At 34.7% G+C, this 11,894-nt stretch overlaps 1 pseudogene; it reads right to left on the reverse strand.

Moving 5' to 3' along the window:
• Positions 1 to 212: 212 nt before the first annotated feature.
• On the reverse strand, positions 213 to 11,033 carry LOC141651480 (CO(2)-response secreted protease-like; annotated as a pseudogene).
• Positions 11,034 to 11,894: the final 861 nt, after the last annotated feature.

Genomic DNA, 11,894 nt, shown 5'->3' on the forward strand with positions numbered 1-11,894 from the left:
TTGCTGCAATGTTATATACACTGATCTATGTTGTATTGGTTATCAAATTTAAAGTTACACAACACAATCTTTCCTTTCACCCTATTCTGGTCATGTTGCGACTTTGATTGACAAACTCTGCGGAACCAAAAAATACAAGGCTTAACTTGAAATGGAAGACAAATATTAAATGGGTTAGAATATTGAGAAAATGAATCAAATCAAAGGTAAAATTATAGTTTGCCTGCTTTCATGCTCACTTCCATCAACAAGTTTATATATATAGGGGACTTCTTCAAAAGAGAGAAATTAATACCTTCACCCTGAAATTATATACAGATAGTGTTATGGCCTTAAACGAGTGAAGCAATTAAAATCCATACTTTATACCTTGATAACTTTCTCGTTGCCTAGGATAACCTTGGACTCAAAGAATCGGTCAATAGTAGTTGCTGCAACTGTTATGATCCAAGGAGCGTAATTGAAGATAGATTGAGGGGAGGGGCCAAAATTCCCAGCCGCGCAAATTACAGTAATTCTTTTCTGAACAACATGGAGTGCTCCAATTACAATAGGGTCTTGTAAAAAGGCTATTGGGTTATCATTGCCAAAGGACAGAGACGGGATATGATGCGAAAATGCGGAAGCGGATTAACAGAAAAATAAAACAAAGGGATATTTGCCTTGAATTCATGTGTCGAATTCAAGTCAATGGGATATTTACTCGGTGCTAGACCTATAACACGAGTAATGTTGAGAATACTCAAGACCTATTGAATATTACTCGGGCTAAAGCTTGATCGCGTCAAACTCCAACATTTTTTTTATCGAACGCATCGATCTTTTTTTTTTTTCATCTCAATACTCTCTTCAATTCTGTCAATCAATTATCATCGGACCTGATACGAATGCGGAAGCGAATAAAATAAAAAGACGATTTTTGTGCTAGGGATCGAACTCGTGACTCGTATAATCGAGGGACAAGTTGATTCCGTAGAGATATTTGACTAAAAGTCAAATTAGACTTCGAGTCAATGAGATATTTGCTCGAAATAGACCTATATCTCGAACAATGGGTGCTTAAGTTAAAGACCTATTTAACTTAAATCAAAGATTTGAAGTACTTTCTCAAATCTGAATTTTCTGATCAACCTTGATCGTTTTTCTGGAATTTTTATTAACTTTCAATGATTTAGAATAACGTACAACTCTAGCTTAAATAGCCCTAATTTGCTAACGGTAAAAGACTCCTAAATGAAATAGAAAACAATAAATTAATCTGACAACTAAAAGATAATAATCTAACTAATGAACTCTAATCTTTTGATTAGTTTTATTCCATCCTAACTACTCCTAATTGCATCAGCTACCACTAATTCGAACCCGTGTTCGATCCCTGGCAGTGCACTAAATTAATTTAATTAGTAGTGCCATCAGAATTGTATCATACTCCCTTTCTTCAAAAGAATCGTCCCGATTCTTAGAACCCTAGAATTCCCCTGGATCGAATACAATCCTAGCAAATTCAGATGCAAAATTGATGAAGAAGAACGGGAAGTTATTTGGGCAAATCATTAATTTCCTCTTCAACTCATCATCTTCAATCTCTATGAATTTGCAACCATAGTAATCATTTATAACCCTCTTGTGCCGTCTCCACCCGTGCTTTCCACCCCTCCACCCTCCTTGCACGAGAATAACTTCAGCATCAACCTCCTCAACTGTTTCCTCATCAATATAATCATCAAAAATAGGAGGCAATGTCGGATCAAACATAACATTCTCCTCATAGCTGCTTTCAAATGAGAAAAATCCCGACATGTTTTTCCCCTGGTGAACAGTACCACGTGAATAGTAATCTTTTTTTTTTTTTTTTTGGTCTATAACCGTGCTCCTAGGATGAGTAATCAAAACCGATTAACCCTCAAACTTCCTGCCCGAGTTTAACCCTTGAACTCCAATCGCAATCAGAAATTCAACTAACAAGTTGGCTTTGACGCACTTAGGACCGTCTAGATTTAAGGAAATCAAGAGCCGAAGCTCTGATACCATATGATGCGAAAATGCGGAAGCGGATTAACAGAAAAATAAAACAAAGGGATATTTGCCTTGAATTCATGTGTCGAATTCAAGTCAATGGGATATTTACTCGGTGCTAGACCTATAACACGAGTAATGTTGAGAATACTCAAGACCTATTGAATATTACTCGGGCTAAAGCTTGATCGCGTCAAACTCCAACATTTTTTTTTATCGAACGCATCGATCTTTTTTTTTTTCATCTCAATACTCTCTTCAATTCTGTCAATCAATTATCATCGGACCTGATACGAATGCGGAAGCGAATAAAATAAAAAGACGATTTTTGTGCTAGGGATCGAACTCGTGACTCGTATAATCGAGGGACAAGTTGATTCCGTAGAGATATTTGACTAAAAGTCAAATTAGACTTCGAGTCAATGAGATATTTGCTCGAAATAGACCTATATCTCGAACAATGGGTGCTTAAGTTAAAGACCTATTTAACTTAAATCAAAGATTTGAAGTACTTTCTCAAATCTGAATTTTCTGATCAACCTTGATCGTTTTTCTGGAATTTTTATTAACTTTCAATGATTTAGAATAACGTACAACTCTAGCTTAAATAGCCCTAATTTGCTAACGGTAAAAGACTCCTAAATGAAATAGAAAACAATAAATTAATCTGACAACTAAAAGATAATAATCTAACTAATGAACTCTAATCTTTTGATTAGTTTTATTCCATCCTAACTACTCCTAATTGCATCAGCTACCACTAATTCGAACCCGTGTTCGATCCCTGGCAGTGCACTAAATTAATTTAATTAGTAGTGCCATCAGAATTGTATCAGGATATCAACGCCATCTTTTATGGCGTCATCAAATGCAGCTAATATAGCTGATCAGGAGCAATGCATAAATTGACACACGTTGTACATGGCTATGCGTGATGCCAGGACCCCACCTCTAGCTGTCCCAGCCGCTATGCCGTAGTAGGAAGCATTGTGTACTGGAATCCCAGCTGCTGTTGACGCCACGTGAGTACCATGCCCAAAGGTGTCTCTGGGGGACGGAACCTCAGGCAAACTCTTTTTGTAATATCGCGCTCCAATTAACTTTCTGCTAATTCCCATAGAAACGAGGGATTACATCTCATCAAAATGGACAAAAAGAAAATGAAGTCTCCGGTGTTAAGTGTTAATATAAATGCAAACATAAATGAGAATTCATGAGGCTTCCAAGATATTTAAGGCGGTCACAAGAACGATTTTCCTTGGAGCTTCAGAAAAGAGGACATAATGTCGCTCATCATTCGAGACTGTATTCAAACAGTTGTTAACGAGTTTAGATTTTGAGGAAGTATTACAATGGGCTGTGAAGGTGTATCAGACAAGCGACAACATCACAGTATTGGCAGTTATTTTTCTTCATCTGCAAATTGTTGTAATATTAGTTAGCTAATTTTCTTATTTAGCTAATTAAGAGTTAATTAAAGGTCATACCTGTTACAATTGAACGATTTGAAGCCAGGTCCTTCCATACACTCTCTTTTCCATCTTGAGGGAACGAGACCCATAGTCTTGTCGTTAAAGCTCTCCGATTCTGGCCAGATACCTGAAAATTTACATTAATATAAACTAGTTTGAAACTATATACGGTGTTGCCGTGTTGGTGAATGTAAAAAAAAATAGAACATACCAGTATCAAAAATGCCTATTATTGATTTTTGTCCGGCCACGTAACGGTCACATTCAATCCCATTAATTGCCCTCATTAACATACTAATAAATCACTATTAATTAGTCATTAAAATGTGATTTAATCCTCCTTATAACTCTCATATGTGGGTATATATAAGTAGAGGAAATTGATGTGAATGGTATGGATCGTACACACAAAATACACATACAAACATACTCTTTTCTAGATGCTAAGTCCACCATCAATATGGGACTTGGGATTTGGGGCGTGGACATATTCCGGGACTCTAGTAGCCGCCGGAGGTACGAATATATGGTAGTGGGCAGTTAGCGAGCACAACGATCCGATCGCTTCCGCATAAAGGTATGTTCTTATTTTCCAACAGTGGTATCAGAGCAAATGTGTTTTGCTACCGCCCCTTCCATTTTTTCGCTTATCCCTATTTTAATATGATCCGTTCATATTAGAATGTTAGAATATGATTAGTTCATATATTTACTTTTCCAATTACACAATCACTGCCAATTGTTCCCATAAGGCCATATGTATATGATTAGTTCGTATTCATTTGGTTTCTTCTTTCTGAAGAAGACTACTAAAATGATGAGAGTCCCTGTAAAAACACTTTGTGTGTTCCATTAAGCTTATGTGGCTGTTTACCATCGGACTTAGTGTAGTCTTTTGGTCCTCTAGTCGACTCATCTCATAGGCACACCGGGTGGGCCTGTTGAGTTCAAAAGGTTGCTAAGGCCACTGACCAACGTGTGTTAGTCGCACATCCGTCGATGTAACCGAACCCAGTAAGTACACAACAATCATGCGTGTCAGTTACACACTTGACGTTATGGAGTTTGTGTACACCCGCAAGACAGATTGTGACCGTTGAGGTTACGACTCTCCTGAATCCTGATATGATACAGAGTCAATTTGGAAACTAGCCTTGCTCCTTAAATATCAACTACACTCGAATATTTGATTCACGGGCTACTGAAAATCTCGTCTTTGTGACGACAGTTGACCAGATGTCTGAATTGCTACGATGACAATTCACTAGACTGATCTGTGTTGGAGTCAGTTAACTCGGTCCGCAGTCGGCGGCGTGTATGTGTTACACGCACTGAGGTCGGAACTCAGAACTGCGAGTATGGTCAATCATTCATCAGACCTGTGTTCATATATATGTCAATCATAGTCTTGGTCGTCTTCTTTGTGAAGAATTACCAAAAGACAAATGGTGATGGAATTAGCAGGATTATGTTTAATTGAAAATTGGAAAGATGAATGGGAGACTTTATGGGTCCAGGGCAAAATAAATGAGTCGTTTATTATTTTGCATTCCGTATTTCACTTACTTGGCTGTTATATCTATGTTTACTTGTATGATATGTTCATATAATTCTAGCTCTATATTATATGATTGTGTTTCATGTAATTTTTCTTATTAGATCGTATGAATTTTGTTTTATACATATAATTCAATATCTTTGTGATTTTAATTAATACCCTACGACATTTTATGAATAAGTTTCATGTATTTCGTATATTTTTGTCTCTGGACCATATAAATAACTTTTATATGTATAAATACATATCTTTGTGATATTATTATGTACGAGTACCAATTTGTGGTTAAAATTACGATTATATGAATATGTTTCATATAAAGAAAATAAGTGTGGACCATATAAATTTGTTTATATGCATAATTTAATTTCTTAGTAATTTTAAATCATAAAATAGTAATTTATGAATGTGTTTCATATGCCCCTGGTATTTGGACCATATAAATATGTTTTATGTGGGTGATACCATATCTTTTATGATATTAATTATATTATATTATTTTATGAATATGTTTCATAAATTTATTTTACGTGTAAATGGTAAATATCTGAGTGATATTTTATAATTTACGTAAAAATTTCTCCTTGTATGTAAATTTTAGCGTCTTAGTGACATTTTATTTTTGAGCATTTGGCTAACAAAATTATGGGTATGAGAAATACTAAAACTCCGTGTTTGATTGTATATGCTACTCATAGTTATCTCTATATTGTGTTTCTCAGGATAATGTTAGAACTTACGAATTCGTTTCGTTTATTTTATCTTGTGAAAATTGTGTGATTTTGTATTACACGGGAATATAAGTATCTTATTGACAATTTTTTATTCATAAGATTTTATATAACTTACATGCATGGAAGGCTTATTAAATCTTTGTGATTTAATAGTTATCGTAAATTTATTTTACGAAAAGATTTATATCTTCGTGATACACTTGGACATGTAAATTCGTTTTACATCTAAGACCCCGTTATATCTTAGTAATATGTGAAATCATGTAAATTTGGTTTTTACATGAGAGACGGGAAATTTGAATACCTATTAGTTGCGTATCAATAACTCATTAAAACTATCATATGTGTTATGGTCAAGTTTTAATTAATTTTAACGATATGCAAATTTGTTTTGCATAGTATTTGTCTAATATCAAAGTGATATTATTATTCATGCTAATTTGTTTAGTGGTATTTGTAAGGGTGAATGGCTAATTTGTTTAGTTGTTTATTAAAGATTAATGATTTTGTTTCATTTAATCTTAAGAGTTAATTAAATTGTTGAAATTTCTCGTTTATGGCGTTTGTGATGATTATGAGCTTAGCGAAATTTTCGAACGAACAATATAAATGAAGGGATTTTGATAATTTAATTTGAAAATGTGCCTTAATCCATATACTTGTGTATGACAACAAGTGTTTTTGGTGATTTGTTCACCATAGTGAAGCGGTTTGAACTTTGATCACTAGAGTGATAAGATTTAGGATCTTATTAAAATCACGATTTGAGAAATTGTGATCACTATTATATGATCGAGGTTAAATATCTTTCTAATGAGTAGGATAATGAGAATTTGTTTTTTCTTTACCAGTATTTGTTCAAATATAGTAAACTTTATGCATGCAAAATTGTGTTCTTTTGTATGTAGACCTATTAACTAGTTTTGAGACATGTCTTACCGCTTGTGTAGCGTGAGACTAATGTGTAACTCAGATTCGTTTTGTCGTAGGGTATAAGATTGTGTGTCTTGACCCGGAGTATTTGAGGATTGTCACCGTGTTTTATTTATCTTATGTGAAATGATTTTTAAACACGCGATTGGCTGACGTAAGAGTTTATTTTTTCCGTGGCGATTTGTTTGCCATCCGATTCTGGGATTAGAAAAATAGAAAACTCTTAATAGGTCATAGTCAACATACTCAATCCTTAGTAAATGTCTCAAAACGTATCCTCGAGAAGAGTGTCTTTTTGGTGCTAATGCCTTCTAGTACGATTACTAATAGTCTATGTTTCTTACTATTGAGGACATATATGTGGTATTGTTTATTACGTCTGACTTAGTGTCGACAAGAGAATAGTATGGAGATACTATAAATTTGGCTCATGTTAGTTTCGAGTCAAATGACATCATTCTCCATCAATTCGAGTTACATGTTTGTTTGTTGCATCTGCTGGTAATTCTTGTCCTTTGTGGATTTAGAAACGGAGCGAGAATTTTATAACTCGTAGTTGTTTAATCCATTGTTTGTCGATGGATAATTCACATTGAGCTATGCTAAACTGTGTTTTTTTTTTCAAAGAGGCTGTGTGCTACTTTGATTTGTTAATTCTCTATGCACTTGGAGTGCATGATTATTTTTCAATAATTAGTTTATTGGAAATCACGGATTATTATTTAACCTCATGTTCATAGTTCGTTATGGCTATGTGTTTTGGCCATAATATATATGTTCACCGCATGACTTTATTCGTCTGTTTGATTACATTTTTCATATATATATGTTATATTGTCTATAAACTTTTATATTTCAATCTGTTTTTTTATTTTAATTGTGAGTAGTTAAATGTTAAGGAGTATCATGAAACCGTTGTTTTTCCTCTTCTTTTGAGATTATTCATGCATTGGGTTTTGTATCCATTATTTTGTCATTTTATAAAGTGTTTGATATGTTCAAATATTTTATGATAAAAGTGAAACCAACTTCAAACTTAGAGTCAGAATTCTTAGTATATGTGCTGGTTGTGAATAACTTTTTGATATGTTCAAAGTGTAAATCAGGAAAAATATGTGCATTGATCTTACAGTTCCTAATTGCTATGACAAGAGGTTGTTTTAATTGAGGAATTGTACATCACTTGACATGGTTAAGTGACGTCTAACGATGATCAAGTTTTCCTTCTTATAGATTTAGGGGATTCCTTAAATATATGTTTTAAGGAAAATTTCCTCGCTCCAAATAAGTTTTGGATATATGATTGGTTATTCATGTCTTAACATTTGTCAAACTTTGTGTTTAAGTGGCCCACAATATTTATTCACTTGGATGTGTTTCTAAGTGTTGACGAAGCCTAGTAGACATTTGTATTGTATTCGTTACAATGCAAAACTATCTCTTGGTGAGTGGGAGAATTTTGTGAACCCGTTGAGGCACCAAGGATAGTTTAACTTCTCTTCATGCTTGGATAGTGGGAGTAGTTCCATGATCCAAGGTAACAATGACAGTTTGTCTACTAATGAGCTAATATTAACTTGTGTGTCAAGTTTTAAGGATTAACATAAGGTCGATCCTTAAGGTGTTTTGCTCATTATAGAGAATAGTGGGAGTTGTTCTTTCTATTCATTTTTTGTACCACTTTTAGTAAGTGGGAGCTATCACTTTTGAATAAGTGAGTTTTTGCCAAGTAATAAAAAATGGATTGTTATTATGAGAGTAAATAGACATTGTGACAACAAATGGTTATGACAATAAGGTTTAAGACTATTTAGAGATATGTTCTCAAATGTTGGGATTTGTTCCCATTTCTTCTAAGCTTTGATTATCTTTTTGGATTTGTTTTCAAATGGATGTAAAGACTATTTTCTCGTACCAAGTTCCTCGAGAAAAGCCTATATGCATAGATTGATTAGTTGAGTTTGTCTCAAGTGATTAAGAAGATGATAAACCTTTGCGTCCTTCAAGCTTATTCATGTGTTGAATGTTCTTCCATATCTATTTCAAGTTTCATAAATCATTTGTGTGATGATTTAATTGGAATTGTGGAATAATTTTGGTTATGTCAAAATTATATAGGAGAATAAGTTTCTCTTTGTTAATGGGTGGCATATTGGTATTAAGAAGAAAAATAAAGCTTTTATGTCTAAACCAATGCTCAAAAGTCAGAAACGATTAAGCATTGTTTCTTATTCTAGTGTAGTTGACATTTTAATGTGTACCTTGTTTAGTACATGGTTGAACGTCAATTTGTGATTCATAAGTATTTGTTACCTAATCAATCCTCTACACGTACAATTATATGTAATAGATCAAGTGTGTTTCACTTTTACCTTTGTGGTAAGAGTAAATTAGTTCTTGTGTGGGACTAAGGGTTGTCATCAAGTAAGATTAACAAACAAGATGATTGGCGCATTATTTTATAAGATGTGTTCTTAATTAGTTCATGTGTTGAGCTAATTGTGCGAAAGCGTCAACTTAAGTTTTAATCTTATTGAGTTGTGGATGTGTTTTATGATGGACTCTTTTTTTTTGGATAAAGATTTTATATCTTTTGGAAATATTCATATGCTTTTGTTGTATGATGAGGCACAAAAGATATCACCAAGCTTTTAGATTGCCTAATCACACGGGTAATCGCCTTGACACTTGTGTAGTGGGCAAGATGAGACTGAGTCATGTTAACACTTAGTGAGTGTTGGAGATTATCTTTGTACATTAGTTGTATGGGAAAGATATTGACTCGTTATATAGTCGCCTTAGTAAGTCTAAGATGAGACTTTTGTAGTCGAAGTATGAGAAGACACCATATTTTCATACTAAAGCTTTGAACCGAATCACAAGTGTCGGATTGGATATTGTGTATACCAATCTAGTGGCTTGGGTTAGATACTTGAGTAGTATCTAGACTTATGATTCGCACGACATAGAAGCGTGATATGCCCATCGTAGTGGGAGCTATGTTGTGACACATATATCATACTATGTGTCTTAGTAAGTCGACGTTAGGAGTGACAGATGATTCCCTACTTTGTCATTGTGTGATCCTATAGACTGTGTTGTCCAACTTTGTTCGATGCCCTTTTGACTTGGAGCTATGATATGAAGTTAATTCTTGATGTTGCTACTTTAATATGAATTCTAAGGACCTAAAAGATTAAGGTTCAACGAATCATGTTAGGAAAGCAGTTAAGTTGAGATGGATTATTATTAGTGTTTAAGGAATGATCAATTCAACTTCACCATAATTTCCTGGCCAGGGGTTATATTGTGTATATAACTAAATGATTATGATAGCATATAGGGATTGTGTATGCTAACGGTGATGTTAGAATGATTTGGGGTATTGATAATGAGAAAGTGTTATGTTAGTTTTGATGGTAAATTAATATAACATTACATTGTTACGTTTTGGTCGCACACCTCATTTCCCGTATGAAGCATAAGAGATTGTTTATAGAGTATTGTGTTGTGATAAATTTGACCATGTGGTCAAATTGATACGTTTCTCTATCTTTGTGAATGAGAAATAAAGTTCACTTGGTTTTGTACCAACGTGGTGTATTACCTTGGACTAGTGGCAAAGTGGGAGCATTAACTCGGTTGTGTGGCCGAGAGGGAGTATTGATTTTTGTCCGGCCACGTAACGGTCACATTCAATCCCATTAATTGCCCTCATTAACATACTAATAAATCACTATTAATTAGTCACTAAAATGTGATTTAATCCTCCTTATAACTCCCATATGTGGTATATATAAGTAGAAGAAATTGATGTGAATGGTATGGATCGTACACACAAAATACACATACAAACATACTCTTTTCTAGTTGCTAAGTCCACCATCAATATGGGACTTGGGATTTGGGGCGTGGACATATTCCGGGACTCTAGTAGCCGCCGGAGGTACGAATATATGGTAGTGGGCAATTTGCGAGCACAACGATCTGATCGCTTCCGCATAAACGTATGTCCTTATTTTCCAACACCTATGATGGTATAAGACCCCTCGGATGAAAAAATAGTGGTGGTAGGTCGGTAAGATAAAGTCTGAGCCTGAAGGAAGTCCCATCATCGGGTAGTTTGAATTTGGAATGAACGGTCGGGAAAACAGACACTATGCCAGGGTGCATGGCCAATTCTGATGCCTCTGCCTCTGACATAGGTGCTGCAAACCCGTGGAAACCGTGGTGGTAAACTCGCAGTATCCCACCCTCATTCTTTTCTTGTACTAATTGGGTGAGAACTTGTTTGCTACCTGGTATATCAACTGAGCCCATGTACACTATATGATTCACTTTTTTTGAGCTATTGTCACTTCCAACTCCCGTTGATGTGAAAACAAAGGAAGAAAAAAACAAGATGTTTAATGAAACCATGGTGCTTGGGAGGAAATGGAGTGTTTGATTGGGTTATCTTTGAAATTGTAGCAGTATACTGCATTGCTATTTCTAATATTCTTCAACTCTACCTTGCCATTAATGTACACTCTCTAACTCTACGTTGATTTATTGCCATACAACTATACAAGCATATTTTTTAATCCTTCATTGCCACATTAGAATATTAATTTAATTCACCAGTACAGTTTGGCCATAGTACTCAATAGGTTTACTTAGAGCATCCACAATGGTAAGCAACAACCCAACTAGCTTAACTTTCCACATCACCTTTTTGAACTAGAACACTTTTAAGCTACAAACTCCTCCAATGGTTAAGCTATAAGAGTTGTTGCTTAAATGAACTCACATACATTTATTTAATTGGCATATATCACTTTGTGGGTCCATTTGAGCTACTAGCTCCATGGAGCTAGTTGCTCAAACTAAGCTAGTTCATGTGGAGCTCTACAATGGTTGAGCAACTAGCTTGAAACTTTAAGAATTTGCAAGCAAGTCCTTTTACTCAACCATTGGAGATGCTCTTACAAATTCATATACAAGATGGTTGTAATTGGGAAACCCATTTAAATTACCTATATATCCAATTACTATCCATCGTTAATCGGTGTTAGATACTTCCTCCATTCAACTCCACAAGACCCTTTTCTTTTTTCACGTTTGCCAAGGCGTATTTTACGCGGTAAATATCGTTAGCTACGTATTTGCAAAAATTATAAAAGTTAGATATTTTCAATCTAC

Source organism: Silene latifolia, chromosome 4 (assembly GCF_048544455.1).
Source record: "Silene latifolia isolate original U9 population chromosome 4, ASM4854445v1, whole genome shotgun sequence".
NCBI classification, from domain to species: Eukaryota; Viridiplantae; Streptophyta; class Magnoliopsida; order Caryophyllales; family Caryophyllaceae; genus Silene; species Silene latifolia.